Raw genomic sequence first — 19313 nt, 5'->3', positions numbered from 1 at the left:
AAGAACTTAAAATAGCTGATAGGGTTCTTCCTTAGGAATATACATACTAGCAGAAACTACCATTATAAGTGTACAATTGCTCCTTCTTTTAAAAGTTTTATTTAGGGGTGCCTGGGTGGCTCAGTTGTTAAGCGGCTGCCTTCAGCTCAGGTCATGATCCCAGGGTCCTGGGATCGAGCCCCGCATCGGGCTCCCTGCTCAGCTGGAGGCCTGCTTCTCCCTCTTCCACCCCCTCTGCTTGTGTTCCCTCTCTTGCTGTGTCTCTCTGTCAAATAAATAAATAAATAAATAAATCTTAAAAAAAAAAAGTTTTATTTAAATTCCGGTTACATACAGTGTAATATTAGCCTCAGGTGTGCAATATAGTGATTCAACACTTCCATACATATAATTACTTCTAATGGTAGAATTTCACAATTCTGAGAGAGACTTCTGGAGATGGTCCTTTCAGTAGGAAAAGTATTGTTGGGGTTCCTTTAAATTTCATTGAGTAGGCACATGGCAAATTGCATTTCCCCTCCTGGAGGCACCAGGTTTCATTTAGTATCTTGGTATTCACTTCGCTACAGTAGATCAACTGTCTATAGCTCTTATTACCCCATAGTAGTGGAGTTCCCACCCTTTCTATTGTGTACTTTATGCTTTCAAGTGTACTTTATGTTTTCATACTCAACAGTGTTAGCTAAAATGTGTAGGTTAAGTCAACCTAGTCATTCAGCCCTATTTTCCTATTACTAAAGAGCAAATAGAGAGAGAAGGGTCACAAAGTGAATCTTCACTCTGAAAAGATAAATAGTAAGAGGAGATAGGACAACATTTTTAGGATGATAATATGGATACCTTAAACACAGATTTGTTTATCAAATCTCAAAATACTATAATTTGTATATGAAGTTTGAAACAACTCAGGGTGATTCAAAACGTGTAGAAGGAAGTACCAGAAGCATTAACTTTGCATCTCAGTATATTCCCTCCCTCCCTCCCTTCCTTCCCTCCTCCCTCCTCCTTCCTTCCTTCCTTCCTTCCTTCCTTCCTTCCTTCCTTCCTTCCTTCCTTCCTTCCTTCCTTCCTTCCTTCCTTCCTCCTTTCCTTCCCTCCTTCCTTCCTTCCTTCCTCCTTTCCTTCCCTCCTTCCTTCCTTCCTTCCTCCCTCCCTCCCTCCCTCCCTCCCTCCCTCCCTTCCTTCCTTCCTTCCTTCCTTCCTTCCTTCCTTCCCTTTCCAGAAGCCATGTTAAATAAAGCCAAGGTAAAAAGTCTGTGGAGTAAAGCTTGCAGTTACCACTTATTGACACTAGATGGTGATGGTGCATCAGAAAGGTGAAATGTTGCTGGTCTCATTTGCCCTTGGGTATTACAAATTTAAGTATTTGTGGAAATACTAGCACAATTTGATAAGTATTGTAAATTGAAGGGATCATCAAAGTGTAAATGAGAAAGAAAAAAAGGCATTCAATAGAATTTTTTTATTTTAATCAATGGGAGTAATTTCTCCTAAACTTTTATGGATAAATCACAGTTTAGGGTATCTATGATTTCTAATTTCCATATCTTTATTTTTTTTAATTTTATTGTGTTATGTTAGTCACCATACAATACATCATTGGTTTTTGCAGTCAAATGCTCTACCACTGAGCTATACCTCCCATCATTGGTTGTTGATGTGGTGATCCACGATCCATTGTTTTCGTATAACACCCAGTGCTCCATGCAGTACGTGCCCTCCTTAATACCCATCACCGGGCTAACTAATCCCCTCTCCCCCCTCCCCTCTAAAAACCTGTTTGTTTCTCAGAGTCCATAGTCTCTCGTGGTTCATCTCTCCCTCCAACCCCCCCCCCCCATTTTTCCCTTCCTTCTCCTAATGTCCTCCATGCTATTTCTTATGTTCCACAAATATGTGAAACCATATGATAATTGAATTTCTCTACTTGACTTATTTCACTTAGCATAATCTCGTCGAGTCCCATCCATGTTGATGTAAAAGTTGGGTATTCATCCTTTCTGATGGCTGAGTAATATTCCATTGTATATATGGACCACATCTTCTTTATCCATTCATCTGTTGAAGGGCATCTTGGCTCTTTCCACAGTTTGGCTATTGCGAACATTGCTGCTATGAACATTGGAGTGCATATGGCCCTTCTTTTCACTCCATCTGTGTCTTTGGGGTAAATACCCAGTAAGTGTAATGACATTTTTCAAAGTGCTGAAACAAACAATCCTAAAATTTGTATGGAATCAGAAAAGACCCCAAATCGCCAAGGAAATGTTGAACAAGAAAAACAAAGCTGGGGGCGTCATGTTGCCCGATTTCAAGCTATATTACAAAGCTGTGATCACCAAGACAGCATGGTACTGGCACAAAAACAGACATACAGACCAATGGAACAGAATAGAGAGCCCAGATATGGACCCTCAACTCTATGGTCTTTGACAAAGCAGGAAAAAACATGCAATGGAAAAAGTCTCTTCAATAAATGGTGCTGGGAAATTGGACAGCCACATGCAGAAGAATGAAACTCGACCATTCTCTAACACCATTCACAAAGATAAACTCAAAGTGGATGAAAGACCTCAATGTGAGACAGGAATCCATCAAAATCCTACAGGAGAATATAGACAGTAACCTCTTTGACATTGGCCACAGCAACTTCTTTCAAAATACATCTCCAAAAGCTAGTGAAACAAAAGCAAAAATGAACTTTTGGGACTTCATCAAGATAAAAAGCTTCTGCCCAGCAAAGGGAACAGTCAACAAAACAAAGAGGCAACCCACAGAATGGGAGAAGATCTTTGGAAATGACACTACAGATAAAGGGCTGGTATCCAAGATCAATAAAGAACTTCTCAAACTCAACACCCAAAAAACAAATAATCAAGTCAAAAAGTGGGCAGAAGAAATGAAAAGACACTTCTCTGAAGAAGACATACAAATGGCTAACAGACACATGAAAAAATATTCATTGTCATTAGCCATCAGGAAAATCCAAATCAAAACCACATTGAGATATACCACCTTACACCAGTGAGAATGGCCAAAATGGACAGGGAAAGAAACAACAAATGTTGGAGAGGTTGTGGAGAAAGGGGAACCCTCTTACCCTGTTGGTGGGAATACAAGTTGGTACAGCCACTTTGGAAAACAGTATGGAGGTTCCTCAAAAATTTAAAAATAGAGCTACCCTATGACCCAGTATTGCTCTAATTTCCATTTCTTTAGAGCAAGAACATAAAGCAGTGAGAATACAGACTCTTAGGTTTTCTCACTTCTTTCCTTATCTTTTACTCTTCCCTTCCCAGCACTTAATTTGGCTTCTAAAATTTGTGAAGGCATCCAAGAGATTCACCTTATTTTCATAGAAACAACAAATCAGTTTTTCAGTAGACATTTAGTAAATATCTCCCATGTGTCAGAAACTGTTCAAGGTGCTGGGGATACAGTAGTAAATTCGACAATAATAATACTTCCCTTTGTGGAACTTAGATTGCAGTATCAATTCTTTTCTTTTGCACTCATATTTCACTGGCTTTTATAATATTTCATTAATTTGTAGAATAATAACAGATAATATGTAGATGTTGATTAGGGAATTTACCCAGGGCACACTGCTGGGTGTAGAACCAAACTATTGGGCGTAAAAGTGTTAAGAGGGTATTAGTAGTGAAAGTTCATCATATGGAGGCCATAGGCATTATTTTAATGGGTGGAAGGAAGGCTTCTGCCTATTAATCTTGTCAGTGGATCAGGGCTGGAAAATGTAGTCAGCAGATCCCAGTGTGTCCCTGAGACTCCTTTAAGGGTCTTCAGGATTAAAATTATGTTCATAATAGTAGTAAGATATTATTTGCCTTTTGTACTTTGTTAATACTTCCACTGATGGTGCAAAAGTAAAGGTAGGTAAAACTGTTGGCTTCTTAAGATGAATCAAGGGGAACAGCACCAAAATGTACTAATGGTCCTTATATTCTTTTCTGCTACATACTCTCATTTGATAATATCTTTGATCAAACAGTTACAATGGTTAATTTTTATTAAAGGTGCTTAATAATCTGTATGGTGAAATGGAAAATACACATACAAAGCTTGTGCTGCATACCAAAGATTGTCATTAGGAAAAGAACTTATGGGATTATTGGCCTTTGAGCGGAGCTTGCTGCTTTTTTTATGGAATACCATTTTACTTAAAAGAACATTGACAGAAAAATTATTCAGACATGACTATTAGACCATTTTCTCAAAAATTAATGAAGTAGGTCTATCACTTCAAGGAAAACTGACAGTATTTGTTACCAGAGATAAATTGTGAGCTTTCATATGAAAATTATAATTTTTGAAAACTTGCATCTACTATCATGAGCTTGATAGTTACCTCACACTGCTGTTTTAATATTGTGTAATGACATATGTAACCATTTAGAAGATTGCATAAGTCAGAGAACCAGTATTTTCCAGATGACCACGGTATTATGTTACAAATTCAGGCATAGGTAAAAAAATTCACTCAAAATACAAGACAAACCAAGGGTTTTCATGGAACACAGTGGGAAAAGCTACCCATAGGTTTCAGATTTTATGTTGTAAATAACCTTTAAGAAACTCCCACTTGTTGAGTTTTGTTGTAGTATCAAAGAAGAATATCCAAAATTAGCTAAAAAGGCCAAAATATTGTCTTTCCTTTTCCATTTTCATCCAACTCACCTATGTGTGACTCTGGATTTTTTTCAAACAATACATTTCAACAGATTGAAAACAGAATCAGATATGATACTACAGCTGTCTTCTAATGTAGAATTTATAGTGATGTGCAAAAATGTAAAACAAGGCCACTTTTCTTACTAATTGGTGTGTTTTGAAAAATATTTTTTGTAAAATGTTACTTGCATTAGCATTTAATGAGTATTATTGGGTTTAAGCAAATTACTAAATTAATATTTAAATAATTTCTTAGTTTAATTTCTAATTCAGTAGATGTCAATAAAAATAACATGCATAAACAAGAGCTCTTGGGGTCTTCAGTAATTTTGAGAATGTAGAGGGTTCCTCAGATCAAAAAGTTTGAGAAATCACTGAGATATGTTACAGAAGTTAGTTAATTTTATCTCATATTTAACAGGGATTATAGTATAAAGTATCTGTTACAGACTACGTGTTCTCAAACTATTTTCTGCATCTGAAAATACATAATTTGGAACCTCACCCCTCCCAAGACATTCAAGATTTTTAATCTTGGGTAGAGAAAATGAATCTACCTTTTTTTTTTTTTTTTTTTTTAAGTGTAGCCCAACGTGGGGCTTAAACCCTGAGATCAAGACCTGGGCTGAAGAGTCAAACACTTAACCAACTGAGCCACCCAGGCACCCTTACCATTTTTAAAACACCCTGAGGTAATTCTGAGATTATGAAATAGTAGATGTTTAAACACTAATTTTGTAAAAATAGCTTTTATTAATTAAAAACAATGCTTATCTATTATATAACATTTTGAAAATGCAAATTACCTAAAATAATAACAATCACATAGAAATCCCTTTTCTGTGATCTCATTACCTAGAAATGACTATTACTAACACTGCCTAGAGTGTCAGTCTTGGAAATGTGTATGTGTTTCTGTGTGTTTTAAGAACTAACAAGGTGTAGTTTGCTTTTAATCATTTAACATTTAATGAACATCTTTTCTTGACATTAACAATCTTTAAAACCTGTGATTCCTAAACCTGGCTATTTCAGAGTAAGGCAGGGGTTGGGGAGCAGATTAAAATACTGCTGCTTGGGCCTCGTGCCCAGAGACTCTGATTTCATTTTTGAATTGTTTTCTGTTGGAATGATGAATAGAAACTGTGGAGTCAAAGGCTTTAGAATCTTTATTTTGGAGCGATCTTTCATTTTGTTAAATTGCTCTACAGAAAAGCTCTGTTCATTTACATTCTCATTAGTAGAGCATAAGGGTGCTGAAAATCTCATCACTATCAGTGGGTATTTCTATCTTTTAAAAAACTTTACCAAGTTGATAGTGCGGAAATGTTGCCCATATATATTAATTTGCAGTTGTTGGAGTACTAGAAAGGGTCGAATATGTTTTATACTTGTTATCCATTTGAATTTTTTTTCTTTGCCTCTTCACCTCAAACCTGAACCTTTGAAAGTTGATATTAAACAGTATTAATATTACCTTATCAAGTCCTTTGCCTGGAGCTACTGCCAAATATAGGATTCATGGCAGTATGCATTATTGATGTGCCAGTATGGCAGTTCTCCCATTTGTTTTCATTGGCTCTGAACTTAGCAGTCTTACATCATTTCTTAACTAAATTTTAAACACTGAAAGAAGTGTGTAAAGAATTGAATTTATATCTTGACCCCAGCCACGATCCTCAGCCCTGTCTTCAACTTAAATATTTAGCAATATGTTTGATTTTGATTAACTCAAAAGCACTAGTCATAGACTTAAACATTTCAAGTAAAAATATTGGAGAAATTATGTGCTTCATATAGGACTACATTGTCAGTAACTATATTGTGGCTTTGTTTGTAATCACTGGAAAATGTCTTGCAAAATTCAGGCAAACCCTTAGTGAGAAGTTGAGTCTGTTCCTTTTGTGGCCTAATTTTAAATCACCAACAGTGTGAGTCATGAGAAATGAAAGCCTTAGAATTCTATCAAGTGAATTATATGCTGGCAAAGCCATCACAGGGTTGCCTTTGGAATTTGACATTACTATTATGTTACTGGGCATGTTCTGTTTTCAAGCTCATGAAAATCAAAAGGGTAATATTTCTGGGAAAATTTCCTAAAGCTCCTGTCTCTGTGGGCCTTTGCAATAGTACAACCACAATTTTACCATATGTTTCCTTTCAGTGTTTTTTGATAACTTTTCAGAGTTGGCTTCAGTTAGTCAGTGTTGATAAAACCCACTTGGTAGCTGTTGGGAGTGCTTTTTTGAAATGAGAGGCCAGGAGTTGACCTTCTGATCAAGACCAGTTTTAAGTTCAACCCTGTGACTCTAATCTACCATCAGCCTGGGCACAGTGGAGGGTAAAATGAATATTGTTTTTACGTGGGAATACCAAATGTAAACTAGGATGGGGATAGGCCTAATGAGAGCACAGAGTATAGTCATTTGATACCCAAACTGGGCAAATTAAGGATGGAGATCCCTAGGAAGTTACATCAAAGCTGGATCCTGGAGGAAGAGTGAGTTAGCCAAATAAAGTAAAGGTAGGGATTTCCTATAAAAGCCAACAGTTGGACTGCTCAGACCTCTTTGAACATGCCACGTCTCTGTGTGAATAGTGGTGATGGGCTTTTGAAGTGGGGGAGGCTGGGAGAGGACCACACTCGGAAGGTCTTAATGTGTCCATCCAGGGAGTCTCATGTCAGCTGACTTACTCTCTCCCTACATTCTTATTAAAAAAAAAAAAAATGATAAATGCAAACAAAGTTCCTACTTATGTTCCTGAGGTGATCCACAGGCCCAGTGAATCCTTCCCTTTTCTCTTAGGTAATAAAGAAACCCATATATTTTTTAAAGATATTTTACATTTGTCATAATCATGAAATTCAGAAAGACTGTTGACAACCAGTGAAAACAACTGGTTTCCTATGATGAGGACAAAATTAGTGTCTGTTGAATTTAATATATGGGTTTTAGAAGCATCTTAGTTTTACTTGCTAATTTATTATTAATATATATTGCTAAGATAAGTGTGTACATTTTTAAAGGTTTTTTTACTGCTTTAAATTCTTTATAGAATAATATGGGGTCTAACAAACTATATATATTTTTTAAATCCCCACGTAATTAATTATTTTAACGTAATCAAATTAACTTTGTTTTGCGAATTTTGAATGGAGTGGTGTGGTGAATCATTTTTCCTATAATTTTTTAAACACTAAATCTTTGTTGAAAGGCCAACATATGCAAGGGAAAAGTTCTTGTACTGAAGAACTATTAAATAGGGAAATGAGGTAAACACAAAAAAGCAAAATAACTATGTATTTAAATTATATTTTGTGACTGTAGTAGATCTCTCTCTATATATACATATATATATACATATATTTTAAGATTTCATTTATTTATTTGACAGAGATACAGTGAGAGAGGGAACACAAGCAGGGGGAGTGGGAGAGGGAGAAGCAGGCTTCCTGCCGAGCAGTGAGTCCGATGCGAGGCTCGATCCCCATGACCTGAGCCGAAGGCAGACGCTTAACGACTGAGCCACCCAGGCGCCCTGAGATACTTTAAACTTAGATAGCATATGTATAATTGCCAGAGGAATCACATGGAATCACATGGAAATTGGGTCGTTACTAAATGGGACTATGGAGCAGATATCATTTAACCTTTTATGTGCGTCTTGAAAGATGCTTGAAAGATGGGTGTAATTTGTATTGGCAAGGAGGAAGGAAGGCTTAGGATGTAGTATTGGAAAGGCATTGAATATTGTGAATAAATTGATCTTTTGCTTCCAGAAGAGTGGAAAAAGCAAAATTTTAGAGTAAAATAACCTCGTTTGTTTTTCTCCCTTCCTCTCTCCTTTCCCAAAAATTTCCTTGGGAAAGAAAATAGCTTTTATATGGTACCCATGTCATACTAATTTTTCAGCATTGTCATGCTAGGAGTTGTCAATGATTGATGATGAGCTATCTAGATTCAGTTCTTAAAAGGACAAAGCAAACCACTTTAGTGAACTGAATTTTTTTAATCTGCAATGTGTATTGTTTGATATGCCTGCATAATTTATCAAGACACTTCAGAATCTCCACGTCACCTGCTCCTCAGATCAGAAGGTGATTGTGGCTTTGGGTGGATATTAATCAGCCACAGCACTGCCTGGTCAGAAAGAGCAAGTGTCCTAGCCTTTTACCTCATGAGACCTTGAGTGTCCATCCAGCGTAGGTCCCAAGGGAACTGCATTTGGTGGACTGGAGTGGCCGGCATGCCTCAGGTGAGATGTGAAGAACAATGGTTGACCTATGTTTAGAAGCCTCTCTTTCTCATAAAATACCTAATTGTTATTTACATGAGAACTTCTGTTGTTATTTCCTTTTCCCCATTCTTTAAACATTTTATACTATAAAGAAAATAACTGGAGATTACATGTGGTAGTTAGAAATTCATGGGCAAAATGTTTTTAACTGAAAATAGCACAAATTTAATATGCATGCTTTCATTTTACTTTCTTTAAACATGAATGTTGGTTTAATTCATGAGTGATCAAATTATTATTGGAAGAAGTACATTGTACTTGCCATGTACCTCAGAAGCAGAGATGGTTTTTGATGATGAGTGTGGCTGCACATGAGAAGCGCGTATCTGGTCTTTTTCACAGTGGTTCCCATCATCAGGCAGGCAAAAGCTCCATAGAAATATTAACATATGTTTTTAGGAGTTAACAACTCAGTGGAGTTTAGTCAAAGAGAATGTGGGAACAATACTCCAGGAATCCAGGAAAGACATTGATGGAGAGAAATGCTGTTACTCTATGAAACACTAGAGGTGGGAGGTAAGCCAAAGAAAAATTTTTGTACTTTACAATTTTTCCTAAATTTGGTCTTTCTCCAACATAATTATACAAGCTGCAGTTGCCAAAAACTAAATATGAATAAAAATGGAAAAGACAAGATGTTTGTTGGGAAGATTATAGGCATCTGGTGATAAGAAAAAAAGTCAATAAATATTCAATTGATATGAAAAATAGCTAATTCGACAAATGTTTTCAGGCAATTGTTGGCAGGGTGTTTCTTGAGGACTATGTGTACCCAATAGTAACTCTTATTGACTCAAGTTTTCATTTTGATTGAGTTTTATTCAATCATATATAAAAAATTAGAGCTTCCCCCTTTAATATTTTTCTAATATGTAGAAAAAGCAGAATCTTCTATAGGCATATGTCAACGGGAAATATCTTTGAATATTTTATATTCTATCAATTATTGGCAAAGTATCAATACATACTTTTAAAAAGGCTATTTAAATATATATATGCAGTGTTGATCCAATCTTTCCATGTTCTTAGAACCTGAAGCTATGTCTACACTGTACATGCTCCACATATTTAGCAATATTAATGTGTACCACTTTAAGAAATATTGCACTTGAGTTTTTGTGCTTCTGTTTTTTGAAATGACTTGACCAGAGGAGTTTTAAGATACGGTCTCTTCTAAAAATTTGATCTTAGAAGTTTAGGGATCAGCAATATGCTAACAAAAACAAGTAAGAGGAAGGAACCTTTAACCGGAGGGGACAAGTAAATTGCTGAAGTTTATTTCCTTGGGAGGAGAAATGTCAAAGATGGGTCTAATAAACTTTCCTATGTCAAATGCTTTTCTTCTGAGTATTTTCAAGGATCACAGCTTTCATCATTTCCCTTTAATAAAACTGGTTATCCTGTGCATAATCCTGCTTTTATTCTTGTGAGAAAAGAAAAGTCATGAAATTAGAGAAGATGGGCACAATTTTCTTTCTCCATCAACTTAGGTTTTCAAGAAAGTGTTCCCTCTAAAGCCCAGAAGTGTCTAGGCAATAGACTAAGATTATGATGACACAGAGGATAGAAACAAGTAGAAACAATATTCCACACATGGATTACCTCAAAGATGTGAAAAGTACTAAATATTTCCTATGTAAATGTTTTGGCCATCTCTTTAGTTGATAATGTGTTTTGACAAAAATAATATGAAAGCATTTAGGTTTCAAAGTCATCAACAAATCATTACTTGAAAAGATTTGGGTAAACCATTGATACTCTTTTGGTGAAAGTGCTATTATTTTAAGCTAAGCTTAAATTTTAAGAAGCTAAGGTTAAATATCTATGTGTGAATTCCTTCTCTGCATTGGTTTGATAATATCACTATCTTACATAAATTCCTTAAAAGTTTTCCTCTGCTTTCAGGATAAAGTTCAGACTGTAGCCATGGCATATTACACATTAAACATTATCATGAAATTCTTATGTCTTTCACTTAGTTATTTTGGTTCCAGTTCACTGAGGCATCCTTATGTCTCATACATAATATCCTTTTCCTCATTTGTCTGCCTCAACAACTTTTACCCTTCAAAACAGTCTATTCAGGACTTAGGCCACAAAGTCTTCCCTGAAACATTTTTTGCTCTGCCAACACCCCGATGCCTCCCCCATCAAAACTACACATTCATTTGGTTGCTCACAATTCTGTCTTTATAATTCTTATTTATCACACGTGTAGTACGGTATAGTAGTTACCTATTTACATGACTTTCTCCTTTAAAAGAATAATTCCCTGAAAACAAGGACCATGCCATTTTCATTATTATTACCGAGGATCCAGGACAATGCCTGCATATTTTGACCGCTCAGTAAATGGTTACTGAATGGGAATATTTGAACTAAAAACTTATATGCATATTATATAATGAAATTTGGCATCGAGGCAGTATGAAATTATTTGAAGTAAAGCAAACATCACATATCTAATCACGTAAGGGTGGTACAAACCAACTGTGTCTCTCAACACAAAAGAAGATAGAGTTTAGTCTATATGCCGAAGACAGCAACTGGGTATCTCAGTTTACAGAATCTGAAATGGACTGTTGGGTAGAATATACTCCTCTTGATTCCTCTCTGAAAAGGAGTCAGAACACCTTTACCTTTCTGTGTTAAGGTGATTTGAAAATAACTAAAAAGAGACAATTTGCTGTTTTTTAATATGCTTAATTTAAAAGTGTTTCCTAGATAGTGCTGAAAGCTGTATAATTTCCAGTTTCGACCTTGCTTTGTTTTCCCCTTTAACAACTTTATAGGAACATAACTGCACATACTTAAAATATAAAAATTGGTAAGTTTGACCTAAGTATATATCCATTAAATAATCACCACTTTCAAAATAGTGAACCTATCTGTCACCCACAGAGAATCCTTGTGCCCTGCCTCTTACCCACCTATATCTGAGGCAGTCACTGCCCTGTTTCCTGTCATGACAGATTCGTTTGCATTTTCTAGAATTTTATATAATACGAATCATATGGTATGTACTACTTATTGTCTGGCTTCTTTCATGTAGGATAATTTGAGATCAATCCGTGGGTTTTAGTGTGTATGAGTGTTTCTATTTATTGATGAGTAACATTCCGGTGTGTGTAGGCACCACAGCTGTGTATCTGTTCACCTGTTGCTTGCAGGTTTTGACTGTGACAAATAAAGCTGCTATGAAAATTAGTGTAAAGGTATTTTTATTGACATATTTTTTTTTTCCTCTTGGATAAATATCTAGGAGTGGAGTGGCTGGGTCATTTGTTAGGTGTATATTTAACTTTCTAAGAACCTAACAAACTGTTTTCAAAGTAGATTTATTATTTTACATTCCTTCCAGTACTGTGTGAGAGGTCTAGTTTTCTACATATTTACTACTGATTTTCATGATCAGTCTTTTTAATTTAGGTGTTCTAGTATGTGTGTAGGTGTATCTAATTGTGGTTTTAAGTTGCATTTCTTTAATACCAATGATGTTAAACATCTTCCTTTGTGCTTATTTGCCATCTATATAACTTTCTTGATGAACTCTGTTACAAAATTTTACAAAAGTTTTAATTGGATTACTTGTTATCTTATAATTAATTTTTGAGAATCCTTTATATATTCTGACACAGATCCTTTATGTGCTGTAATAATTTTCTCCCACCCTCTGGCTTGTCTGCATTTTCTTAACAGTGTCCAGGTGAAGTTTATAATTTTGCCAATGTCCTTTTTATCTTCTTAGATTTTTTACTTTGTAATCATAACCTCTGTGAGAACTATAAAATGTCCAAAATCCTCAGGCAAAGGAAATTCCCATGACATGCAGTCATCTGTTACAACATACTACACAGCAGTTAATATGTTGTGCAAATCACCTTGAAATAGGAATCTCATTCAGGACTAAAGATTGAGGCTAGTGTCAAGGAAACATGAAATATTAATCTTAATAAAAATGACATTTAACAAACAGGCAATTCTTTTTTTATTATTTTTTTAAATTTTATTATGTTATGTTAATCACCATACATTACATCATTAGTTTTTGGTGTGGTGTTCCATGATTCATTGTTTGCGTATAACACCCAGTGCTCCATGCAGAACGTGCCCTCCTTAATACCCATCACTGGGCTAACCCATCCCCCCCACCCCCCTCCCCTCTAGAACCCTCAGTTTGTTTCTCAGAGTCCATAGTCTCTCATGGTTCATCTCCCCCTCCAATTTCCCCCCCTTCATTTTTCCCTTCCTGCTATCTTCTTCTTCTTCTTCTTTTTTTTTTTTTTTAACATAATGTATTATTTGTTTCAGAGGTATAGGTCTGTGAATTGTGTAAAATGACTGTTTTTTTTTTTTAATATTTTATTTATTTGACAGAGAGAGAGATAGCGAGAGCAGGAACACAAGCAGGGGGAGTGGGAGAGGGAGAAGCAGGCCTCCCGCCGAGCAGGGAGCCCGATGTGGGACTCGATCCCAGGACTCCGGGATCATGACCCGAGCCGAAGGCAGACGCTTAACGACTGAGCCACCCAGGCGCCCTAAAATGACTGTTTTTAATGTCTTTGTCTACCAATTCTTTTTCGGTTATAGGTGAGTTTCTACTGATTGGTTTTTCTGCTTATCATAAGCCATATTGTCCTGCTTTTTTGCAAGCCTGGTAATTTTTTATTAGTCTTCAGACATTGCAGATTTTTACTCTAGGTGGTTGGAATAGGCACTGTTCCCTGTCCAGTGTGATTGCTGGGCACTATAACATCTCACTCTTTCCCTAGTCTTGGGTAGTTTCTTGCACTGATTAGGTGAACCCTCAAATGGGAACTCTGTCAGTTTCCAGAGCTCTCTCTGTAGCTCTGTCCTCTCTCAAATTCTATACTTAAAGTCTAGCTACTGTTTTCACTCCAGACTCTCAGCTCCATGTCTTCAACTGAGGAAACCTACTGGGCTTTGTTTGGGTTTTCCTTCCCTTCATCATGGTCTGATAAAACAGACCCCAAATCTTCCCATCTTAGAACAATTTATTTCTTATTCATGTTCCATGTGAGCTGAGAGTCTCTGCTGTATGTGTGTTTTTCATTCTAGTATCTACACGAAAGGAGTCAATATGACAAAAAAATTTCATGGTAGAACGACAACCTAGGGTGGCTAGAACCAATAACACCATGGTATTTTTGGAGTCAGATGTATTATATACCCCATTGGAAAACTGATCCCAGTAGAGAGAAGAGTACTTCTCCTACTGGGGCATTATAAATCACATGGCAATGGGAAACGATATATCATTTTTGTATGGGGAAGGGAAAAGTGACTAGTTAAGGGCAATAATAGAATCTATCATACTCGTGTATCTTCTCTCTGCAAAATGGAAATAGTATATACAGTGAATATACACTGTAGTATATACACTACAGTCTTGATCTAGAGAAGCAGTCCAGCAAGACTGGTTCTGGAGCCAGATTTGAGTTTCAGTCTTTATTTTTCTACTTTACTCTTTACTTAGCATCTGAGAAAACTTAGGCATGTCATTTAACTTCTCTAGGCTCTTCCCTCATCTGTGTAAAGGGATAATAATAATATTGGTGTCATAGAGCTGATGTGAATAATATAAGTGTTAATATATTCAAAATACTGAGTATCTAGGGGCGCCTGGGTGGCTCAGTCAGTTAAGCATCCGACTCTTGATTTCGGCTCAGATCATGGTCTCAGTCCCACTTCGGGCTCTGTGCTCAAGGCGAAGTCTGCTTATCCCTCTCCCTCCCTTTCTGCCCATCCTCCCTGGGTGTGTATGCTCTCTCTCTCTCTCTCAAAAATAAATAAAATCTAAAACAAAACAAAACAAAAAAGCCCCCAAACCCGAAGTACTTAGTATCTAATGCAAAATAAGCACTTGACACATATTTGCTTGTATTATTACAAAATAATTTTCTTATTTATGTCGTACTTTTACCCTAAAGTATCTTTAAATGATATCTATATAAATAACATCTATTTGTAAATAATGTATATTTGAAAATTTGTAAATAATATATATTCCCTTGAGAGACCTATAAAACAGATTTCCTCAATTATTCTATCTTCCTTCCTAAACATTTAGCTTGGGCATAATAAAACTGTTCATGGGGAAACAGGATAGTTGGACAGTGTTCTGTTGAACAGAACTAAGGTTAGAATAGGAACACCAGTAATGTTGATTTTGATTAGCCTTAAAGTAATATGGGAATAATGAGCTAAGTGTACTATCTATGAGTATTTCAGAAATTCTTAGAAGAGTTTCATAAATAACCTATCACTCATCTCTTTGTAATATTTGATTTTCAGTGTTCTTTTTCTAGATCCATACCCTATATTTTGGATGTACTGTGTGTGTGTGAGAGAGAGAGATATCGAGTGTCTTTATCTCTAAGCAAAGACATATGTATTACTTAAAATATATATTTTTATTGTTCTGAAATAGATTTTTTAATCTATTCTAGAAGAAACAAGAATATTTAATTTAGTGTGTTTACCATGAATGAAAGGATAGACAGTGAAGAAAGTGCATTTTGTAAACACTATGTGGCTGACACTCTACAGGGTATATTTGTAGACATTAAGTCATTTTCACATAACAGATACATAGAATTCTAATCAGTCTGTCTTGATTTCACCATTTATAAATCAGTAAGTTAGAAACAATCAAACAATAGTTTGAGAATATACCTGTGGTTCATATTTTAAACCTTCTAAATAAATGAAAAGGCTTAAACTGCTTTTCTTGTTGAGAATATCTATGTACATAGGATATTAGTATTCTGATAACTTGGAAGAAATGAACTGTCAATGGTGGATGACAAAAATGCATGACCCCTGATGAATCTCAGAGTCTCCCTGGGAAACTTTGTGTTCTGAACTGCCATCATCACTAACATGAACTGCCTGAAAGGTCATCATTTATTCTGTTTGGGCATTTTCAAATTGGCTATATGAATTGCAAGCATAACAATCTTTTCAAAATGCAAATTTGATTGTTACTTCTGGTGCTTAAACATTTCAAAAATTTCTTATCTCTCTCTTCTCTCTTCCCATAAAGATAAAAAAAAAAATCTTAAGTAGGTGTATTAGGAATCTACAGAGTGTACATGTTTGTGTGTGCATACATGCACCTGAATAGAGAAATTTATTATAAGGCATTGGCTCCTGGGATTATGAAAATGGAGAAGTCCAGACCCAGGAGATCTGACATTGTAAATTCTGATCAAAGTCTGAGCCCAATAAGAGTTGATGGTGGAAATTCAAGTTCTAGCCCAGTCTGAAGGTAGAGGACTGCTGTCCCAACTCATGGACAGTCAGGCAGAGTGTGCAAGTTTTTTCTTACTCTACCTTTTTTAGTTGGATAGACCAACCCAATTGCCCCCCATTGAGGAGGGCAATCTGCTTTACTCAGTCTACCATTGGGACGTTAACATCATTTAGAAACACCCTCACAGACATACTCAGAATAATATTAAACCATATATCAGGACACCAAATACCCTGGCACTCTGTGGCCCAGTCAACTTGTCATATAAAATTAATCGCCACAATAGGTTTATAAACACTCTGTACTGCAGCTTCTGCCTGACTCTCCACCTCATCTTAAAATGACTTATCCCCTTTTGGATTAGTTTTCCTTTACTTATCCCTCAGATGTTAGTTCACGTATCACCAACTCAGGAAAACATTTTCTACTTGCTACTTTCCATTTCCTTCATCCAATTCTATTTTCTTCAGAACCTAAATATATAATTATGCACTGCTTGATGAATGTTCTGTGGAAACAATTACCTTATCAGTTTCATCATATCATTATATTACTTGAGTCTACTGTAGGGTCTGACCCAAAGTAGATGCTTAGTATCTGTTTGCTAAAGGAAACACACTCACACAATTCAGTCCTGGAATGAAGTCCTGGTATAGGATGCAGACCCTACTATGGAAACCAGAACAGTGCAGAGCCCTTGGCTGTATGGCAGGGAGTCCACTTCTAGTCTTCCCCTTTCTTTGACCTTTTGACTTGAATAAGGAAAATTTTTTCCCAGGCCCTGATTTGCTCACTTGTAAGATGAGAACATCGGATAAAATAATCTCTGAAATCCTTTAGTAGTATATAATTTTATGACAATTTAAAATTGATTGCGTTTTCTGACAGTAATCCCATGTTACATGAGCTTATCTCTTTTTTATAGCACCCACAAAGTTAAGCCTTAGTCATTACTAAATTAAAATTCCAATAGTTTCTTAGTTTAAAGCTGAAAGAAATCCCTCATCATCTAATGAAAGCTCTTATTTTTTTCTGAAAACTTGCTATTTACAATTCTCCTAAGCTATTAAGTTTCCTGCTCCAGTAGCTGGAACTTCCTACTGACCAATCATGTAATTTTGTGGAGAGTAGAATTTTCAGAAAGAAGAAAGTTTTAGTTCTTTGAATTCCATGAATATGAACTCTTCCTTCATGACGTTTCCCTGAATGGAAGGTAAAATCCAATTAGCAAGATTCTAGAGAGTAGTCTTTTAAAACTGTGTCTCATTTGTTAGGTTTGCATGTAAGCATCTTTGGAGCTTGTGCTTGCTTGCAAATGGAAAAGAGAAGAATCTATTTGCATGGCTTTTTAGTTTACGTTTGATGACTGAGTCTTAGCATCTTTTAGTCTGTCTTTAATAGTCCTCTTTAATATCACTGAGACTTAGTATTTCCGACATGCAATATTTAAACTAAAAGAGCCCGGTATTGTAGCCTGGTTCTCTTTTTGTTCTTCTCATACCCTATTCTTATAGTGTTAGAGTGGATTCAGTTTTCCATTTTCCTGCTATAGGACCTCAGGCAAAATATTTATGTTCTCCGGTAAAATTTCTTCATCTATAAGATGGGAGTAGTAAGAGTAACTTCACAGAAATGTTGGAAAGATTAAGATGTCATTCTCATTATAATATCTAAAATATAGTAGATGCCCCAAATACAACAATTGTTATTACAGGAATTGATGTCTTGCAACCAAAAGTAAACATATTACTCAGAAGCAACACATCAACAAATTGGACATTTTTAAAAGTCTCTTAAGATATATATATATATATATAAATTTAAGATGCTTTCTCATCAAATCCTTTCCTTTGATAGATAAAACTAAGTTCTGTGAAGATTAAATGGCTTATAGAAAATAGATCCTGACAAGACAATACGATTTAGGTCTCCTCGATTTACGTGTCATGTTCTACTTGTAAGTGGCCTGAAGATAGTTCCCAGAGCAGGAGACAAGCTCATTTTAGAGAAATGAGATTGGGTTGCTTTGACATTGATTCTGATTATCTTCTCCATTAGCTCCAATTACCTGGATACAGAATTTTAATGGGCAAATCAGAAATAATATTTTCTAAAATTTGATGAAGTACTGTGTATCATGGTTTTTACTGGTTATAACAACATTGATACGCTATTTTTCTTAAAATTATTTTATTACCACTGAAACATTAATTCAAATAAAATAAGGTGTGTAATGTTTCATATGAATAATATTTCCTTTTTGAATTTTAATTTTGCTCTAATGCCTATTCCTTAAAATATAATAGTTGGCTAGAAGACTTTCCTGATCATTCTGATCAATACTCAATTCTCTTGTGTTTCAAACCCTTTAAGCACAAATAATCTTTCCTTTACTTTCAAGCTGGTAATTATATTCAAATTATATCAACAATCTGTTATGGAACATCTACTTTACTTAAGGTTCACCTGTTTGTGATGATGTATTTCATTAATTCTCATCATTACAAATGCAAGTCTATATATGTTGTTTGGTTCCTCTGCATTCCTACTGCAGTGCAAAGCACATGATTTTTTAGATACGTAAAATGCAAGGAATCATACCATACCTTTTGCTTTGGGAGCTCTCACTGGTCTGTGGCAGATTGCTTGGCAGTGAGTCAGTGGGATGAAGGAAGAAGCTGCTCCCTTTAGCACTAACTGGGGCTTTATCTTATTCCAAACTAAGGTAATCAGGGCTCCTTTGTGGGTTAGCAGCCTTGAGCCCTGGGGTAAGAATAAGAGGAGTAGGTATTGAGAGTTTTCATGACACTAACTAGAGATTGAGAAGGGATTTTAAAAAATATTACAATGTTTGAGGCTGTTCTATGATTGGTTTGAAGAGAAAGCAGATATGTAGAATAGCTGTCAATGATATGGTGATAAGCAAAGATAATATGGAAAAGTCAGAAAAGGTAGAAAGTGGTTAATTTGAAAACTTGGCTGAGAAATCTTTGTGAGGTTGTAAGAAGTAGAAGAAGAATAGGAAAGAAGACACACATCTTTTTTA

The sequence above is a fragment of the Mirounga angustirostris genome, unplaced genomic scaffold (genome assembly GCF_029215605.1).
Source record: "Mirounga angustirostris isolate CCGP_5_RB_7025 unplaced genomic scaffold, mMirAng1.0.hap1 SCAF_2, whole genome shotgun sequence".
In the NCBI taxonomy this organism is placed as follows: domain Eukaryota; kingdom Metazoa; phylum Chordata; class Mammalia; order Carnivora; family Phocidae; genus Mirounga; species Mirounga angustirostris.
The sequence above is the reverse complement of the archived record's forward strand: the minus strand, read 5'-3'. Positions refer to the sequence as shown.